Below are 16,796 nucleotides of genomic sequence, written 5' to 3'. Positions count from 1 at the left end.
AGAGTCTTGAACTTCAGAATGTTACCTGGATGTCATTTTTTTTTTAAACAGCTTAGGTCCCTTCCGTGTGGAAAGGGACCAGTGATCTGCAATGCCTTGGTATTCTACCCAGAGAAGCTGTGGCTGCCCCATCCCTGGCAGTGTCCAAGGCCAGGCTGGATGGGGCTCTGAGCAAGCTGGGATAGTGGAAGGTGTCCCTGCCCCTGGCAGGGGGATTGGAACTGGATGAGCTTTAAGGTGTTTTTCAATCCAAACCATTTTATGATTTAGGTGATCACCTTGAGTAAACACTGATTTTTCTAAAAGTGAATTAATGTTTGTACTCAGTGAAAACCAGGCCCTGTTGCAATAATACCATCTTCATTCTCCAAGGTCAATTGCACACTTGGAAAATCTCAGTTTCTCTTTTTGCTTCTTATCTTTTGCTCTGATGAAATTCCAGAAAAGAGGGCAGGAACAATATGAGTCAGAGAACAGGGAAAGACAGAGATGTTTATACTACCAGGGTCCTCACCTGACTTTTTTTCAATACAATTTAGTGGTAGTGATCAATTTACAGCTGGGAGACTTAAATACAGAATCCTGTGCAGTCCAATGCCCAGAAAATGAATGCAAATAGAAATAACACCATGATCTTCTCTGACACCAGTCAGCCTCCCATAGAGGTCTCAGGAAAAGGGCCCAGACGCAGAGTGGACGTTTGCTGGACACTTGGTGCCAGGGCCAAGGCAACAGGAGTGGCACTAGAGATATTTCTGTTGCTGCTTGACCTGCCAAATACTGAGTAAATAATCAGAGGCATTTGTGAGCAGTTAGATTAGTAAGAGGAAAAAGAAAAAGCTAAACTAAATCAGCAGGGATAATGTTAAAAATCATTGATTGTATGCACTGCCAGTACTTCCAAGAGATCCCGGGGTTTTTTTCTTGCGGCATAATTTTGGTGATTTTTGTAGGGTCTCACTCTGTCTGTCACTGCTCTCTGGAAGTGCTGTGTCACTCCATCTTACATCTCCATGCTGCAAATACATCACTTGCTTTAGCTTCCAGCACCACTTCCATGATCAGGAAGAGATTATCTGGGCTTGGGTTTTTGCCTTTTTAAAAAATTTTTAAGTCCTTTGCAAAACATGAATTTCTTCAAGAAATGAAGAAATTTGGCTCTGTGGTGACACCAGAGGCTGTCAAACTTCTCAGCACCGACTGATGAGTGTATTTGAATAATAAAGTTTATTTTAATGGTTCTCATCACTAGCATTGCTCAGTAATTCCACATTTGTATTGATGCACACTGAGGTGTGTATAAATTATAAAGTTTCTACATATACAAGCCTGTATGCAATGATTAAGAGAAAAAAAATCCATTGCTACATTGCTAGGTCAGTGATTTTACCTCGAGAGCTCTTCAGAAGCAACATCCATTTTGCCTGAGGAAGGAAAGGGTATTGAAAAGATTTTGCAGGGTGCTCTCCCTCCCTCGATTTTCTTTCTTCTTTACCTTTATAAGCCACTGGCAAGTCACCTGCCAGAGTGGGAGCTGCTGGAATGTTCCAAGGGGTCAGCAGAGCTGGTCAGATGGGGTGACCTCGAGGCCAGCAGGCAGTAATGATCAGATCAGCTGAGTCAGAAAGGCCAACCACAACTCTATTTATACCATGGCTCCCCTTCAGAGGAGCTCACCTAATCAGATCTGTCCCCAGGAATATGTTTATCCTGTCTAGAGCCTGGCTTTCAAAGCAATTTTTTTTAGATCCCAGCTCCCTGTAAACCCAGGAGTGCTGAAATCCCCAAGGCCCTTTTGATTTCCCTTGTTATGAGAGTGTTATGAAATTTAAGCCCAGACTCTGAATGCCTAGTTTTAATCCAGGTATGGAAAGCTGTGCTTCTGCCTCAATCCTGCTGTCAGCAAGAAAACCTTGCTCCAGTTCTTTCTGCAGGCTTTTTTTTCCACAGACTTCAATAAATTAGTCCCTAAGCTTCGAGCATCTTCCCTGGATAGAGAATTGCTGCCCTGCAGGAGGCCACAGAGAGGTGTGATTTCTGCCACCAGGGAGAAATGCCACCAGGGGCAATGCCTGTGCTTCCCTTCAGTGCTGAAGGATGCAGGCAGCATTCCTGGGCTTGCAGTCTGCATCCCCAGAGGTGTGTTGTTGACCTCACTGATTTTTACATTCCTCTGAACAACCCAGATGGCAGCAACAAAGCCAGAGCAGCTCAAAGCTTTCAATGACCCCGAAATGTGAGGAGAAAGTTTGCTGAAGTCATATATGAGGAGACAAAACAATTCCCATTTCCTGACTCTGAGGTGCAGCTTTCTCCCAGGCTGATTACATTTGAATCTTTCCCCAAAATTAACCCGTTCTGGTGACCTGCTCTGATGCTCTAAGGCATTATGTGCAGAAATATCCATGAATAGGTGTTTCTGGAGTTTTTCCTCCAAAATCTGTTTGTGGGTCACACCAGCACATCAGGTGAGCTCTCTTCTCCTTCCCTGCCCATCCCAGTTCTGCAGGTGATGCTTTTTCCAGGGAATATCACTGTGCAGCAGTGTTGGGCCAATGAACTCAACTTCTCTTTGCTGTTTATTTGCCAAAAACAAAGTCAACCTTTCTGTTTGCATTTTGAGAAGTGCCTTTAAATCCTAACACATAAGGAAGACAAAAGACCTGGGAAGGGTGCAGTTTTACCCCAAAACTTACGGAGATACTCAAAGCACAGCTTTGGAAGCAACTTTAATTGATAAGCCAAAAATCTCTGTTGCACTTCAGTAGCACAGAGGGAGCTGCACAATTGCTATAAACCAGGGAGGAAAAGTGCATCTCTCATCAGTAAAGCTGTTGGCTGTACTTTGCTTTGCACTGCATTTGTATCCCTGCATTTGTCAGCTTTTCTTGCCTTTTGTTTTGCCAGGCTGTTACTGCGGCAGAGAAGTCAATAAGCACAAGTTTCAAGTACTTTTCAGATTGTGATTATGATATAATGTTGCCATTAAATCCTTTTTTTCCATATGCTGCCTCATCCAGAGAGATCTTTTAGCTTCTGTTAAACTCAATTTTTACAATGAGCCAAGTGCTTGCTAAAAAGAGCAAGGACCACGAGGCCCAGTTCCCAGAGGTGGTGGTGGTACCTGAAGGGAATGGACAGCAGGTGGAAGATGGTTAAATCCTTAAGACAGCCCTGATGCCATTTTACACCCCCTCATTCTTTGTCCAAAAGATGATGGGTAAGTAGTAATCTGTGACAACTCTGGCTGGAAATTATTCTGCAGGCTAGACTGAAAACATTTTTCTGTGTTATTCCTATGTCAGTCACCCCCTCCTTTTCTGATATGCACAGTATCAACACAAGGGCAAAAGGAATTGTTTAGGGTGGGATGAGGCGTAACCAGGGGCAATGGGAGGAAACGGAGCAGAGCAGTGTCTAGGCTGACTATCAAGAAAAACATCCCAACACTGAAGCCCCGAAAGGGCTGTTAAATATCTCCAAAAGGAAGCAGTGGGAACCTTTATCAATGAGTCATTCCAAACTCTGAATGATAAAGCCCTGCGTGTGGGGAATGGTTCTGTGCTGGCAGGGCATGAAGGGTCTTTCCCATTCCTCCTCGATGACTCCCTGCCCTCACCCTCCTGAGAGAAACAGAGCCTGGAAAACACAATGAGACTAGTGGTTTCCTAAGACACACACACAGAAAGAAAAACAACATCCTTTGAGATTGGGAGCCTGGGAAGTGTTTTTTAAATTAGCTTCAATAATATGACAGATGATAACAAGTTTTAGAGTAATTTTCTTCCTTTTTTTCAGCCACGTGTGTCTGTCCTGGCAGGAGCTTTCTTGTGGATTAATGAAACATCAAGGCTGCACTACCAGCCAGATTGGGGTGGTGTGTTTCCAGGAGAGAGCCTGAGCTGGCAGACCCTCAGCTGCTACAAATCAATTAAGTCCCTCTGATTCCAGCAGAGAGAGCCACCGACTTACAGCTGCAGAGGATCTGGCCCATTCCACATTGGAACAGAAATACTGCTTTCATTTTGCCGAGATCTGGACTATTTAAAATTTAAATGCTGTTAAATTTTAAAATCCCAATTTAATTTAAAATTCCCTTTGCAGTTTCTTTTAGTGATAGCGTTTGTCATTTCTGCTTCAAAGAGCTGAGACCTTACCTTTTGCCTGAGACTGCCACATCATGGTTTGCAGGGCTTCACTGTCCTGTGGCCAGGAGGTATGATGTGCCTTGCCCTCAGATTTTCTGATAAGCCCAGTTTCTTGCTTCTCTTGGTCAAATAACTGTAATAAGAATAATCATAGAATCACAGAGTCACGGAATCAAAGAATGGGTTGGGCTGAAAGGACCTTGAAGATTCTCCAGTTCCAACCCCATGCCATGGGCAGGGACACTTCCCCCTAGACCAGGCTGCTCACAGCTCCATCCAGCCCGGCCTAAATAGTATCAAAAGTCAACCAGTGGTCCCCAAATGCCTGAATCCCTGGAAAGCAGCAGCGTGCCTCAGTGCTGGAAGGAGTGGAAGCACGACGGAGAAGGAGCCTTTGTCTACAGCAAAGCCCTGATGCTCAGGCAGGCTGCAAAGTCATAAAGTGCTCCTAACAAGAATGGCCGAGCCCTGCATGCCCTGTATGTGTGCTGGAGGCTTCAGTTTTGGGAAGAGAGGATTTTCCCAGCTCCCTGGACAGACTTTTGGACATGTTTCAGGGCTGTTGCAATGCTTGTATTTGTGGGGAGTGAGTTTGACCACAGCCGTGAAGAGAAGCCCTGTGTGTGAGCATGCAGACCCCGGCTGTGTTTTGCTGTGTCTCAGATTGACAGGTGAGTGTTTTGCCTTATTAAAAGTTATTTCATAGCATCTGGTCCCCAGTTAGTTGGGCAGCAGTGAAGAAGAAAGTCCTCCTGTCCCTCAGCTCACGGCCATGAGGGAAGGGGCTGTCCTGGAGAGCTGCAAAAAAAGCAACAGAGAAGAGGTGACAGTGTTGGGAGAGGGAAAGGAGGCCAGGGGTTAAAGCAAGAGGAATGAGGGTTAAAGGGAGCTTGGGATGGATGAGGAGGTGTTGTTAGACCAGGGAGAGCAGTGCCTGTGCCCAGAAGGCAGCACCACGTCCCAGGCTGGGAGACATCAGTTCACTGCCCACTTTTTTTTAAAGATGGGAGATTCTGAGCTTCCAACCAGCAACTGGGTTTGTAATTTGGCAAAGAAACTTCAAAAAAACCAAACCAATAACTTAAAGCATGTCGTCACAAAGTGTTACAGCACGTGCATTTAGCACCTCGCTGCAAAGCCCAGCTGAGAGCCAACTTTCCAGTGTAATTTTCCTGCACATCTGCCAAGCAGCGTGTGGAAGGAGCCATCTGTGGTGTCTTATGGGGCATTTCCCGGTCACAGCTTCCAAATGATAACTGAAAACCTGAGTTCTGTAAAACACATGCCATTGCCCAGAAGGGCTTGAGTTTTCATAAGAATATAAGTTAAAGCTGAGAGAACAACTGATGACTCCTGCTGTTTAGTCTGGATCTGGAGCTAATCAGACCACTTGGCAAAATTAACATCTCCTAAGTACTTCATAATCCAATTTATATTTTAAAATTTTTGCTTTAAAGAATTAATAGCATGTCCATCAGGCACTGTTCATTAAACATTTTTGGGTCAGGCAATATCTTGGATGACCAAGATCCAGATGATGCTTACATTTAAATCTCCAAGTGAGTGATTGCCCACAGGAACAAGTGATTAAGGGAAATGGTGCATTGCCCATCCCTGGGAACACTGGTCCAGCCTGAGCTCCTTTTTGGGATGCAGGCTTTCGCCAGGCACATCTTGTGCAGCTCAGAAGAATGTCTGGATGAAAGTCCATATGCAAGAGGCCAGACTACATGATCTAATGATCCCTTTGGCCTCAGAAGATTGAATTACTGAATTGAAATCTGTGAAAAAAGTGTCCCCAGCTGTAGGAATGAATTGGCTCAGTTGCAAATAGGTCAATTAAACTCAAACTGACAACCCTCTGGGGTCATCATAAAAGTTACAAATTGGATTGAAAGGCATGTAAGTATAATTAAACTTCTGTAGTTTCGAGCTAATGCAAAATTTCCCACTTCCTGTCCAGCACTCCTGTGTGATGTTCCTGTGCTTGCCTAAAAATCTGGTGCATTATTTTCATATCTCTCTACAAAGGTCACTCATTGGGACACAGTGCAAGCATGAGGCTGGAGCTGGGCTGACCAAGTGGGAGCCCTGTCCTGCTCCGGGACTCACAGGTGTCCCCTCCAGGTGTTAAGCCGGGTAATTCCTGTGGTGAGCAAAGGAGGGACCCTGTCGCCTTCCTTCCTTCCTTCACTTTCCTCTCCTCTCCCACTGCTGACACAAGTCCCTGTGCTCTCATCTGCTCCTTCTCACAACTTCTCATACCCTCTCCCCCCATCGCTCTCCTGTTTCTCCCTGTATCCCATCTCACTTTGAAACACAAAGCTGCTCCAAAACCCAAGGAATTGGATTTTAGAGGAATCAAACACTGCCTGAACCAAGTCAGGCTCTGATTTACTCTTTTTTCTGGGACAAAGACAACCAGCTATGGAAAATGCTGCAAAAAGGCTGGGTGCCACAGCAGGGTGGGCTGTGAGATCAGCCTCCAGGAGCTGAGCAGGGCCAGACCCAGGCAGGAGCAGAGCGTGGCTGCAATGTTTACAGTGCCATCTTTTGGATAAGGTGGAAAACTGTACTAAGTTCCCAATACCATCCAAAAACTCTCCAGACAACCCTCCCAGAGAAAAAGACACTTTTTATCCTTGCTGTCACCAAAATCGCTGCCTTGGTCCCCTTTGGAGTTTTTATGGGGTGAAGTTATTCTTCCCTTCAAATTCAGAACTGCTCTGTGGTGTGTCTGCACTGCATCCAGCCTCTCTCCTGGCTGCATTTCAGCAGTGCAGCACAAGGAAAACCACATTGGAAGGGATTTTTCTGCAGGAGCTCGGGTGCCTGATGGAAGCTGCTGTGGCTCCTGATGCTGGAAAGCCTGATCACAGTCAGGGGCAGCACGGATGCAGGGGGGGCAGAAGTCCCAGGTTCTGCCTGGGCTGATTCAGTTTAGGGCTGAAATAAGGAAAAACTCTTAAACCCCAGTATTCCCTGGGTGTAATCTTATACTGCCCCACGTAACACACCAGTGATGCTGTGGTGGAAATGAACGCTGCATCTCCAGTGGAACTAGGCTTTTAAAATTCCATGAAAAGACCCAATTCCTGGAGGGGCCTTAACTGAGAAAACGCTCATCCTCGGTAGTCATGCTAATGTTTTTTGTGTCTGAGCCAAGATTCTGCAAATCCAAGTCAGCTCTGTCTCTTGTGCCTAATAATATGAATCAAGAAATAGCCTAGCCTTAGAAAAGCTGTGGGGTTTGGCCTCAGCCCATATTGATTATCTAGCTCATAAATGGAGCCCAAACTTCTGTTCTTGCCCAAACAACAATCATCTTGGAACTTCCTGCCTACAAATCAGACTGGCAGATACGGGGTGTGCTGAGTTTGTTCAGACTCACATATCCCAGTTTTAGCTGAGCTCCCTTTTGTTTACGGACACTTTTCTTGAGCAAAGTCTTCTTCTAGTTGCATGCTCTTCGTGGAATCAAAATACTCAAAGACTTGTAGAGATTTTCTCTGGTCAAATCCTACTGCCATGAAATTAATGGCAAGATGCTGCTGATTTTATTGTAATCAGCTTTTCCCCGCTGGGGAACTCCCATCTTTGCAGTAGCTGCTAGAAAGCAGTGCTGTATGAAACCAGGACTAACTAAGCAATGTGATGAAGCAGAGGGTGTTCAGCCAAACCACCCCACAAATGGGATCTTAACAGAGACATCTGAGCTACTTCTATCAGCTCAGTGAGGAGAAATTGTAACTCTCTGGTCACCCCTGCATGCCAGCCTCTGTCATCGACCTGCAGCAGTTATCGCTCCAGCTCCTGACTGTTCCCATCAAGATCAGGATAAATAAAGCTGGCAGAACGTAGTCTGGAGTGCTGTCACCCTGAGCAGAAGGTTAGGACAGCTTCCCCAAGCTTGCGTTGCTGAAAATTACCACCACCAATTGTCTGCACCCAGCTGAGACTCCCCCTCCCATTTGGCAACTGCTGTCATTTGCTGGGTGTTGAGAGGATTTTGGCCACACAGGTACATGAAGTCTGCCAAGAAAAGCTGTGGCTACCCCGTCCTGGAAGTGTCCAATGAGCTGGATGGAGCTGTGAGCAAGCTGGGATAGTGGAAGGTGTCCCTGCTCATGGCAGGGGGTGGAACTGGATGATCTTCAAGGTCCCTTCCAAGCCAGGCTACTCTATGGCTCTATGATTCTGTGACACCAGGGCCTCTCTCAGCACACCTGTGGCAGCAGAACAACCCTGTCTGGAGGGCTGCTTCACCTTCTCAGCCCTATTTCCCTGCCACATTGAGCTGGAGATGAGGGCTAGAGGGTGGAAATACCTTCACTTGACATGGTGGCATGGAATGGAAAGCTCTTGAACACAGCTGCTTTTCATGCAGATGGAAAGCCCTTGGATTTGGAGATGGTCACTGCCCAGGCTGAATTAGTTTTCTCAGGACTGAATGCCAGGGAAAGGACAGGGAAATGCCAGGGAATGGGGATCAGTCAGTGGAGGGTACAGGTGCCTTTGAAAAAAAGGGTTTCTCCTGCAGGGCAAGCTTGGGCAGCTGGGCATGGACTTGTCCCAGGGCACAGAAAACTTCTGCTCTATCTGGGTCAGTGAGACCCCAAGAAAACCCTTGTGAGGGATGGAATACACTGAGCTCTGTACTGGACTTTGAGGGAAGCCCTCAGACTGGTGGGGACAGGCCTGTTCTATCCTATGTGCACAGTAACCCTCTCTGAGCTGTTTCCTTGGTGTGCTGGCTGAAGCACTCTTTGATCCCTTGGGAAAATGTGTGCATCTCTCCAGCTCCGCAGGTCCCTGCAGATGTGGGTTGTATGCTGGGACAGCAGATATGATGTTTTGAAGCCATGTCATGTGGGCAGGTGAGAGAGAAAACCCTCCTGGGGTTCATGAGGGTGATTTTGCTGGGAAATACCAGGTCCTGGGTATGGATGCTGTTTGTATGCAGCAAATGTGGCCAGGAAAAGCAACCCTAGAGACCTGCTCAGATGAAGAGAAGCCTTAGAGAAAACCAGTCCAGCAAAAGGAGTTTTATTAGGTCTCTGTGGCAGATGGATTGAATTATTCAAGCTTAAGCTAATACAAACTTTCCGTGTCAGACACTCTGAGTTTCACTTCATGAGGTCTGAAGTGTTTTGGGCAGTGTCTTTTGAACGTGCTGCTGAAGTTTGCACATACAGATACATGTATTTGGGGCTGCTAAAATAATTCTGTGTGAGAGGGAAACTGTGAGCAGTTGAGGGAGAAAATGACACTTTTGAAAACTAACATATGTTTCAGAAACTGATGCATGCTTTGAAAAATAAAAACATTTTATCACTGAAGATTCCTGGCTTTTGACCAGGTGCCAATCAGAAAGAATCCAGTTTTGTAATTTCCACTCTGCCATCTCAACTCTTGCTCTCAGTGGATTTTTGCCTGAGTGGGAGCAGGAGAGCTGGGTCCTTGGACAGCAGAGCTGTTCCTCCCCCAGGGACAGCCTGAAGAGCAGAGTATGGCAGTGATTTTTCCTACAAATGTGACATTACAAATATCCACATCCATTTAGGAAAACAGCTCACCCTGGCAAAGCACCCCATGCATTTTTGACCCTGTTTCTTCAAGACCCCTGCTTGACTTTACTCTTACTCCTTGAAACAAAGCTTTGCATGTGCTTGTGTGGTTTGCAGGACAAGGGGCAAAATTTTTTATCACCCAGAACCCAAATAACAACTTTTTGCTCTATAAGTCTCTGTTCTCTTGAACGAAATGCTATCAATTCAGCTGATGGAGTTAACAGCAAAAATGTAGAAGGAAACAGAGCTGGCGAAATAGCTTGTGATTATTATCTGAGGGCTGGGTGGAGTACCTATTGGAGAGGCAGCAGCTGGGAGCTGGCTCTTCAGAATAGAGAAGCTGACATTACAGAACTTCTTTCACTCTTAAATGCTTTGGTTTTCTCTGAACTTTCCAACTTCCCGGGAGGGGTGGCAGCTATGTGACCTGCAAACCCCGGGGAGACTGATCCCAGCTTTTAGATCAAGGAACTCAAAGTGACAATGGGAACAGAGAGGAAAAACAAATGCTCCTTTTAAGGAATGCTCTTTGAATTATTTATCTGTGTGTTACTGAAGTCTGTTTTGTTCCTCACTGTACTAGCTATGAGGCAGTCTAATTACAAGTATTTAAGACACAAATAAATTACCTTGCCAGCCATGATAAATGCTGCTTGTAAAGCCTAGAAGTACTGTTTCTGCAACTGCAGCCAGGAGACCTTAATAGACCACCTGTTAGGTGAGATGCAAAATTATCACTAGCATGTTATGAACAATCTGAATTCCAAGGAAAATAGGTGGTACTTCTTTAGTGTCCTGGAAACTTCTAGCCATCCTTATCTCTTTGCTACATACCTAGTGCCAGTTCCTTAGGGATGCAGCAGGGCTCATCTTTAACTGGATGCTTTGAGAACCAGCAAGGTACTGTGAGGACAACGACCTGGCTTTGGATGGGTGTCCAAAGCTTTGCTGCTCAAATGCCATGGGAGCTTTGTACCTGGCTTTTCCTGGCTCCCCAACCCTTCATGCTTTCTTTCCAGCCTTCAGAAGGCATTTTGTGGCATCCCCACTGATACACAGTGGTTGTGCTGGGGAAAAATGACAACGTAGAACATAAGCACCGACACAAAGCGACTCCATGTGTAGAGGTGATGTTGATAGAGGCAGACTTCTGAAAATACCTGACAGACTTCAAATGTCAGGTTGCTTTTTGAGCCCTAAATAAACCTGCTTAGACTGCTGCTTTTGTTTTTTCATGGCTGCAAATTTAACTCCTTGCAAAGGTGTCCTGTGATCTTTCAGCTCAAAGCTGTCGTAGCTGTGCATTTGCATTTTAGACACACTGTCTTCCAAAAGCATCAAAACGGCCTGGAGCAAAGGTCTGTGGTGGCTGAGGAAAAAGCACAGTCACAATGGGATACCAAAAACCACCTCCCTGAGGCTGCAATTGGATGCAGAGCCATCAGCCCAGGCTGCAGCCAGGAGCTCTCTGGCCACGAGCAGTTGGGGGCAGGAAACACCTCTCAGATGCAGCCAGAGCCGCAGGTCCTACATCTAAAAGTGCCTCTCTCTGGGAGGAGAAACATTTATAGCCCACACAGACTCCTGCCTGCGTCGTACAAGGCAACTCTCTAGGCTTCAAACTAGGCTCACACAGGGCAAGAATGGAGCCTAGACTTGGTGTGAGATATAGGAAAGGACTGGACCTGCTTAGCCTGTGTAGGGTGCCAAGGGATGGCCCCCTGCTCCCTAGAGTGATACCTCAATCCCCTGAGATACAGCCTCGAACATGGGCTGAAGGAGGAGCCCAGGCCAGTGTGGGGTGCGTCAATCATCCTCTGTTTGCGCTGGGACCTCAGGGACGTGGGCAAGGCAGTTCCTCCATCAGCCATGAGCTGGAATTTGCAATGTAAAGCACTAGGCTAAACTTTCACAGAAGTTTCTGAGGAGTTTTTTCTGGGGCACACTGTGCTTCCTCAGCAGTTTTGGGAAAACGCCGTCGGGATGCCGGCGAGCTGACAGCGCTGAGCTGCCAGAGGCACTGCTTGAAAACTCCGTTCTGCTCTGCATTAGCACTTCAGTGGGGAAAGGCTGCAGGACAGGTTTACCTGCTGCAGCTCCTGGGCCCAGCACGAGCTCTGTCTCTCTCATCTGCCTGTCTGCAGATCTGTACCTTGCCTTCAGAAGCTGCTTCACACAACCAGCACAACAGGGCTTTCTAAGGATGCAGTGAAGCATCTGCATCAAGCATTTGCCAAAGCAGAGGTCGGGGTGTTCTGCTTCCTGCAGAAAACTTGCAAAGTGAGTGGCAGCCCCTGAGATCACCACAGCAGTCTAAAGGATGGCATCAGACTGTTAACTCTTGTGGCACATGGCACCACTGCTATGGTTGCCTGAGCAAAAGAGTCCATTCATGTTGGCAGTATCTGCAGCAGTGAGCAATTGGCCAGGGCCTGTTCTCTGCCCTGAGGTCAGGCAAGCATGCCCAGAGCCCAGCTTGTGTCCTCAGAGCTGACCTCATTTTCTCCCCAGGACAGGGTGAGCTCACCCATTCTGTGGTCAGGACCAGCCCCAGGGCTGCCAGCTGGGATCCCGGGGTGCCATGGGCCAAAACGGTGGCAGGGAATGTGCTAACACTTAAAAAACACATAGTGCTCTGTGTTGCTGCTTGAGGCCATGCCCAGACTGTCTTTGGTTTACTGGTGCAGATATCATCACTGGAAATAAGAGGAGAGGCTGAAGTGATGCTCTGCTCAGTGTAAACAAGGCAAAAGCTTAAATTATTGTCCTTTCCCCCAGCAAACTACACAGGCTGCCTGGGGAGAGCCTTCTGTGCTACAGGGATGCGTGGTCTCTCCTCCCTGCCTGATCACAAATTGATGGGAAATGTGTCAGGGGCATTGGGCATGGCAAGACTCATCTCTCCAAGCCCAGAAAAGATGGCAAATTTGCAGTTCTGGACTGTTTCCAGAGGAGCTTGCAGTGGAGTTGTGTGATGTGGCTGAGTCCAACCCCTCCCCTGAGCTGCCTCTCCACGTAATCCTGCCGGGCAGCCAGAGTTCAGAGCCTGGCGGAGCTGCTTCCCTGGGATGACAGCAGCGTGAGTCAGTGACGAGCTCGGTGTAACCTACTTATTTATAAAGACTGTGTACAAAGACGATTTTTTCCCTCCTTGGCTGCAGCAGACGCTTCCAGCAGGGAGAAGCCTCTTTGCTCTGAGCTCACAGCAAGCTCCCCCAGCACTGATGAGGCCTCTTTTCTCTTTTCCTTTACAGGATCCCCTTGGACATTTGCAGCTCATGGAGCCAGCAGTGAGGCACACATCCCCATCTGCACCTTCTAGCTTGCAGGGGATGGCTGCAGGAGTCAGCTGTGGGTAGGATCCTACTGCGGGCGTTGGATCCTCAGGCACAACCGAGAGGGAACCAAAACCCTCAAGCCCAAAGTTGTGACCCCTCCAAAAGGCCACACCCTTCCAGTTTCCACCTAACTCATCGTTCCTTCCCCACCTTGTTTTTTTCTGAGCACTGCATCAGTGTGATCTGTGTAGCCCAGGAGATCAAATCTCCCCCCTTCCTTGCATCAGGTACCGGAATGACAGCACAGGACAGGGTTTCAGACGTGCCAACGCAACATTCATTTGCCTACATGTAGTCATGCAGTGCTATTTTAAGCACCTTTGTTTACCCTGCCCAGCCTCTGACTGGCTGGTTTATACATCCCACAGTGCCCCAAACACCCGTATGGGCCTGGCATGTCTGACACACAGCCCCTGAGAGTCTCACACCCTTCTGGACTGGCAGGGAAGGGCTGCGACACACACATATGACTAAAATAGCACAAGACACCTCTGCTTCAAGCAGCTAAATCCTTCCCACCACCAGCTTCAGTGTTTCCCTGGCTGGTCTGCACAGTCCCACTGATCCAGCTGCTGAAGTCTTGCTATCAGGGGCTAATTTTCCACGTCAGTGCAATTTTAATTTTCCAGAGTTGTGCCTAGTTAGGACTGGTTATTTATTGTTCCAGCAAGAGAAGGACTTGATGAAATGTTCAAAGCCATATATAATAAAGTTCAGGATAACCTGGCACTCATGAGAGCATTGAACAGTGTAGAAATGCCAAAAGCAATATAGGATTTGATAGGACTTGGCTGGCTGCACGGTGTGGATACTTACAGATCACAGACCTGAGTCTTTATGGCACTGCCTCTTGTGTGGTCATTTATTATGGCTTAAAATGGGTGAGCAGTCAGCCTTTGAAGTACTTCATAGCAACTTTGCAGGGGAATGGGTGACTGTAAAATGTGTTACCATTTGGTACTTTAAATCTATTAATGCAACAAGACCTTCCTACCCTAATGCTTGCATTTTCTCACGACCAGGTTCCAGTTCTATTTGCCTTTTGGAGGAAAACTGGCATGTCTGGATGTGCATGTAGACACAGGCAAAGCGATAAGCCTGCCTTGCTGATGGCGCCACGTAAGTAGGTTTTGATCAAAACAGAAGAAGTATTTCATTACACGAAACAACTGCTGTTGTGGTAGAAAGAGCAAACAGAGCTGTGGTCTGAGTAGGTTTCACCTGGTGAGGCAGAGCAACTCCACGGGTACCATGGTGGTGCTGCTCCAAAAGGTTTCAACTTCTGGAGCTTTGACATCAGCAGGAAGCAAAGCAGGGAAAGGGCAGCTACACAAGAGCAGCTCCCCCTTCTTAACCTGCTCTGCTTGGCCAGATTGGCTTTTACTGCTGGGGCGGAGGTCAGTGCTCAAGATGCAAAAATGCACCTCCTTGTTATGCACAGGGAGCACTGGGATGCAGGGATTCAAATCCAGCCACAGCAACAACACCCTTAGGCATGGGGGCATCCCAGAGGTCAAGGAGACTCGAGAGCCAGTGCAAGCAGCCAGCTGGCCCGTGGTGGTGGGACTTTGCGGGGCAGCAGGGTGGGAAGATCCCTGTGCTGAGCAGATTTTGCCATCCACCCCTCCCTCAGAGCTGCACCTTTTGGGACCTACCCAATCTTTGGCCCCATAAGGAGCTAAGTTTGGAAGCAGAGGGATGGGCAGGGTTAGAGGGGTAGTGGGGATCAGTCTGACAGAGGTTATGGCACATTGCCAAAGCAGGGGAAGGTCTGTCCTTCAGCCCTTTACAAAGTCCGGTCTGCAGATGTGTCTGTCTGAGTCCCTTACAAATCCATGTAATTTCTTGGGGATGGAGATCAGAAATGTCTTCTTCTTGCAAGCAAAAAAAAAAAAAAAAAACCCAACCAAAAAAAAAAAGGGAATTTTAAAAGCCTGGACTCTTTGCCAGCTGAAATGGGAAAACCAGGAGAGAGGGAGAAACATGAACTGCCCGTTTAAACTGTTACTTACACAAGAACCCAGCTGCATGTTGGGCTGTGAGCACATTCCCTGATTTTCTCTGGCACAAGAATGCAACGGAGCCATGAAACATGAGTTAACATGACAACTGAGACCTGCAGCCTGTGGGTCTCAGCGTTGTCACTCTGTATTCTCTTCCCTTGCCCTCAGCACACAAGCCCTGTGAGAGCCCATCAGGCTCAGACAAGTCACTGGGGCTGAAGCAGAAGCAGAACCCCCAGGTTCCACCAGCAGCAACCAGGGATGCAGGAGCAGCTGCCATTCGCTCTCATTTATGGCACAGCTCTTCCTGTGAATGGCACGGAGTCTTCACACTGAAGGCCAAATACCAAGGGAGCTCTGGATGTGTTTAAACAAAGCTAAGCTTAATTAGAGATGCTCAAAAATTAAATGCAGAAACAGAGTGTATTTATTGCACTCAGGAATATATAAGGCTCTCAGGCAGATCTAGGTCACCTCAGCTCAAGCAGAATTACTGAGGAACGCAGCGTGTGGGCAAACATTGTTCTGCCTGTTCAGTGGGAGCGGCGTAACTCCTACAGGAGCTGCAATTCCCCCACTCACAGCACTGGCCTTTGGAGCTGAATGAGGCACAGCCAATGCCAAGAGCTCAGAAACGCCGAGTTATTGTTCATGTAACAGATTCTGGCTTGTTTTGCCTTTTGGCTTTTCTTCTCTCTCTCTCCCTCCCTATGTGTGTCTCCTTTACAGCTACCACAATGCATCTTCCTGCACAGTCATGAGATGCAGAAACTCTTGCTTTTCTGTAATTAAAGCTGAGAGTCTGTTATAATCATACGACTCAGAGTGCCATAGGTCTAAGAAAAACACCCAACATATTAGCCTGGAGATCAATCCCCACATATTTCCACCTCCAAGTGCCACTGCTGAGCTGTTACTAAACAAAAAGGGTATTTTGTATCCTAAGGAATACTCAGGCTTTTGATTTTGTCTGCTGCCTTTCAGGCAGCAGTCTGCAGGTCTAGGCTCTGCCTAAGGAAGCTGCTTGCCCCTAAGTCACGATCTGTGTGGATCCCCTTGTTTAGGTGAGGTTGGGATGTGCTGTGGCTGGTGTAGCACAAGCCTGGAGGGACGGCAGGAATTTGGAGGCCCCACAGATCAAAGGTTTGGGAAAGGTCAAGTATTTAGCGTGGATGGGCTTCGGGGTCAGCTGGGCTTGAGGTAAGGCCCTGTGACTGCTGCAAGGCATGGGAAATCTCTCTCCTGTTTGCCCAAGAGATTCCTCCTCCTGCTTGCACAGCAGAGAAGGTCTGTGTCTTGCTGAAGAATCAGGGCAACTCTAAATTCCAGGAGCTGTAGAAATTCCGGATTTTCATGCCAAGAAATATGACCATTTTCTAATATTATTTCAGGGTGAGTCAGCAAAAACTCAACAGCAGTCCTCGTTCTTAATTTTGCCTCATTTGAAATAAGATATTCAGCTTGCAGCAATGATAACAGACCTAAAGGAGCTCTCTGAACAGCCCCTTGGGAGATGAGAAAGCAAAATCCTGCTCCCACAAAGCACCTTGCGGGTTTTTTGCCTGGCAACTCTTTTTCAAAGGGGAGCCGTGTTCTCAGAAATTTTTGGACAATGCCAGTGAATACATAACACTTGATTTGGCAAAGTGCAGCTCTGCAGGAAGCAGGTGCTCAGGGCATCCTGCTTTCACTTTTTTTTTTTTTTAAATCACGGACAGGTTTGGGCTGGAAGGGACC

At 47.3% G+C, this 16,796-nt stretch overlaps 1 long non-coding RNA gene across 1 annotated transcript; it reads left to right on the top strand.

Moving 5' to 3' along the window:
* Positions 1–284: 284 nt before the first annotated feature.
* On the top strand, positions 285–14,172 carry LOC104696162. Its single transcript, XR_752977.4, has 3 exons — positions 285–4,819; positions 12,973–13,073; positions 14,079–14,172. It is a non-coding gene; the product is annotated as an uncharacterized LOC104696162 (long non-coding RNA).
* The last annotated feature ends 2,624 nt before the right edge of the window (positions 14,173–16,796 follow it).

Source organism: Corvus cornix, chromosome 1A, assembly GCF_000738735.6.
Source record: "Corvus cornix cornix isolate S_Up_H32 chromosome 1A, ASM73873v5, whole genome shotgun sequence".
Classification (NCBI taxonomy): Eukaryota; Metazoa; Chordata; class Aves; order Passeriformes; family Corvidae; genus Corvus; species Corvus cornix.
This window is presented reverse-complemented; position numbering and strand designations above follow the sequence as displayed.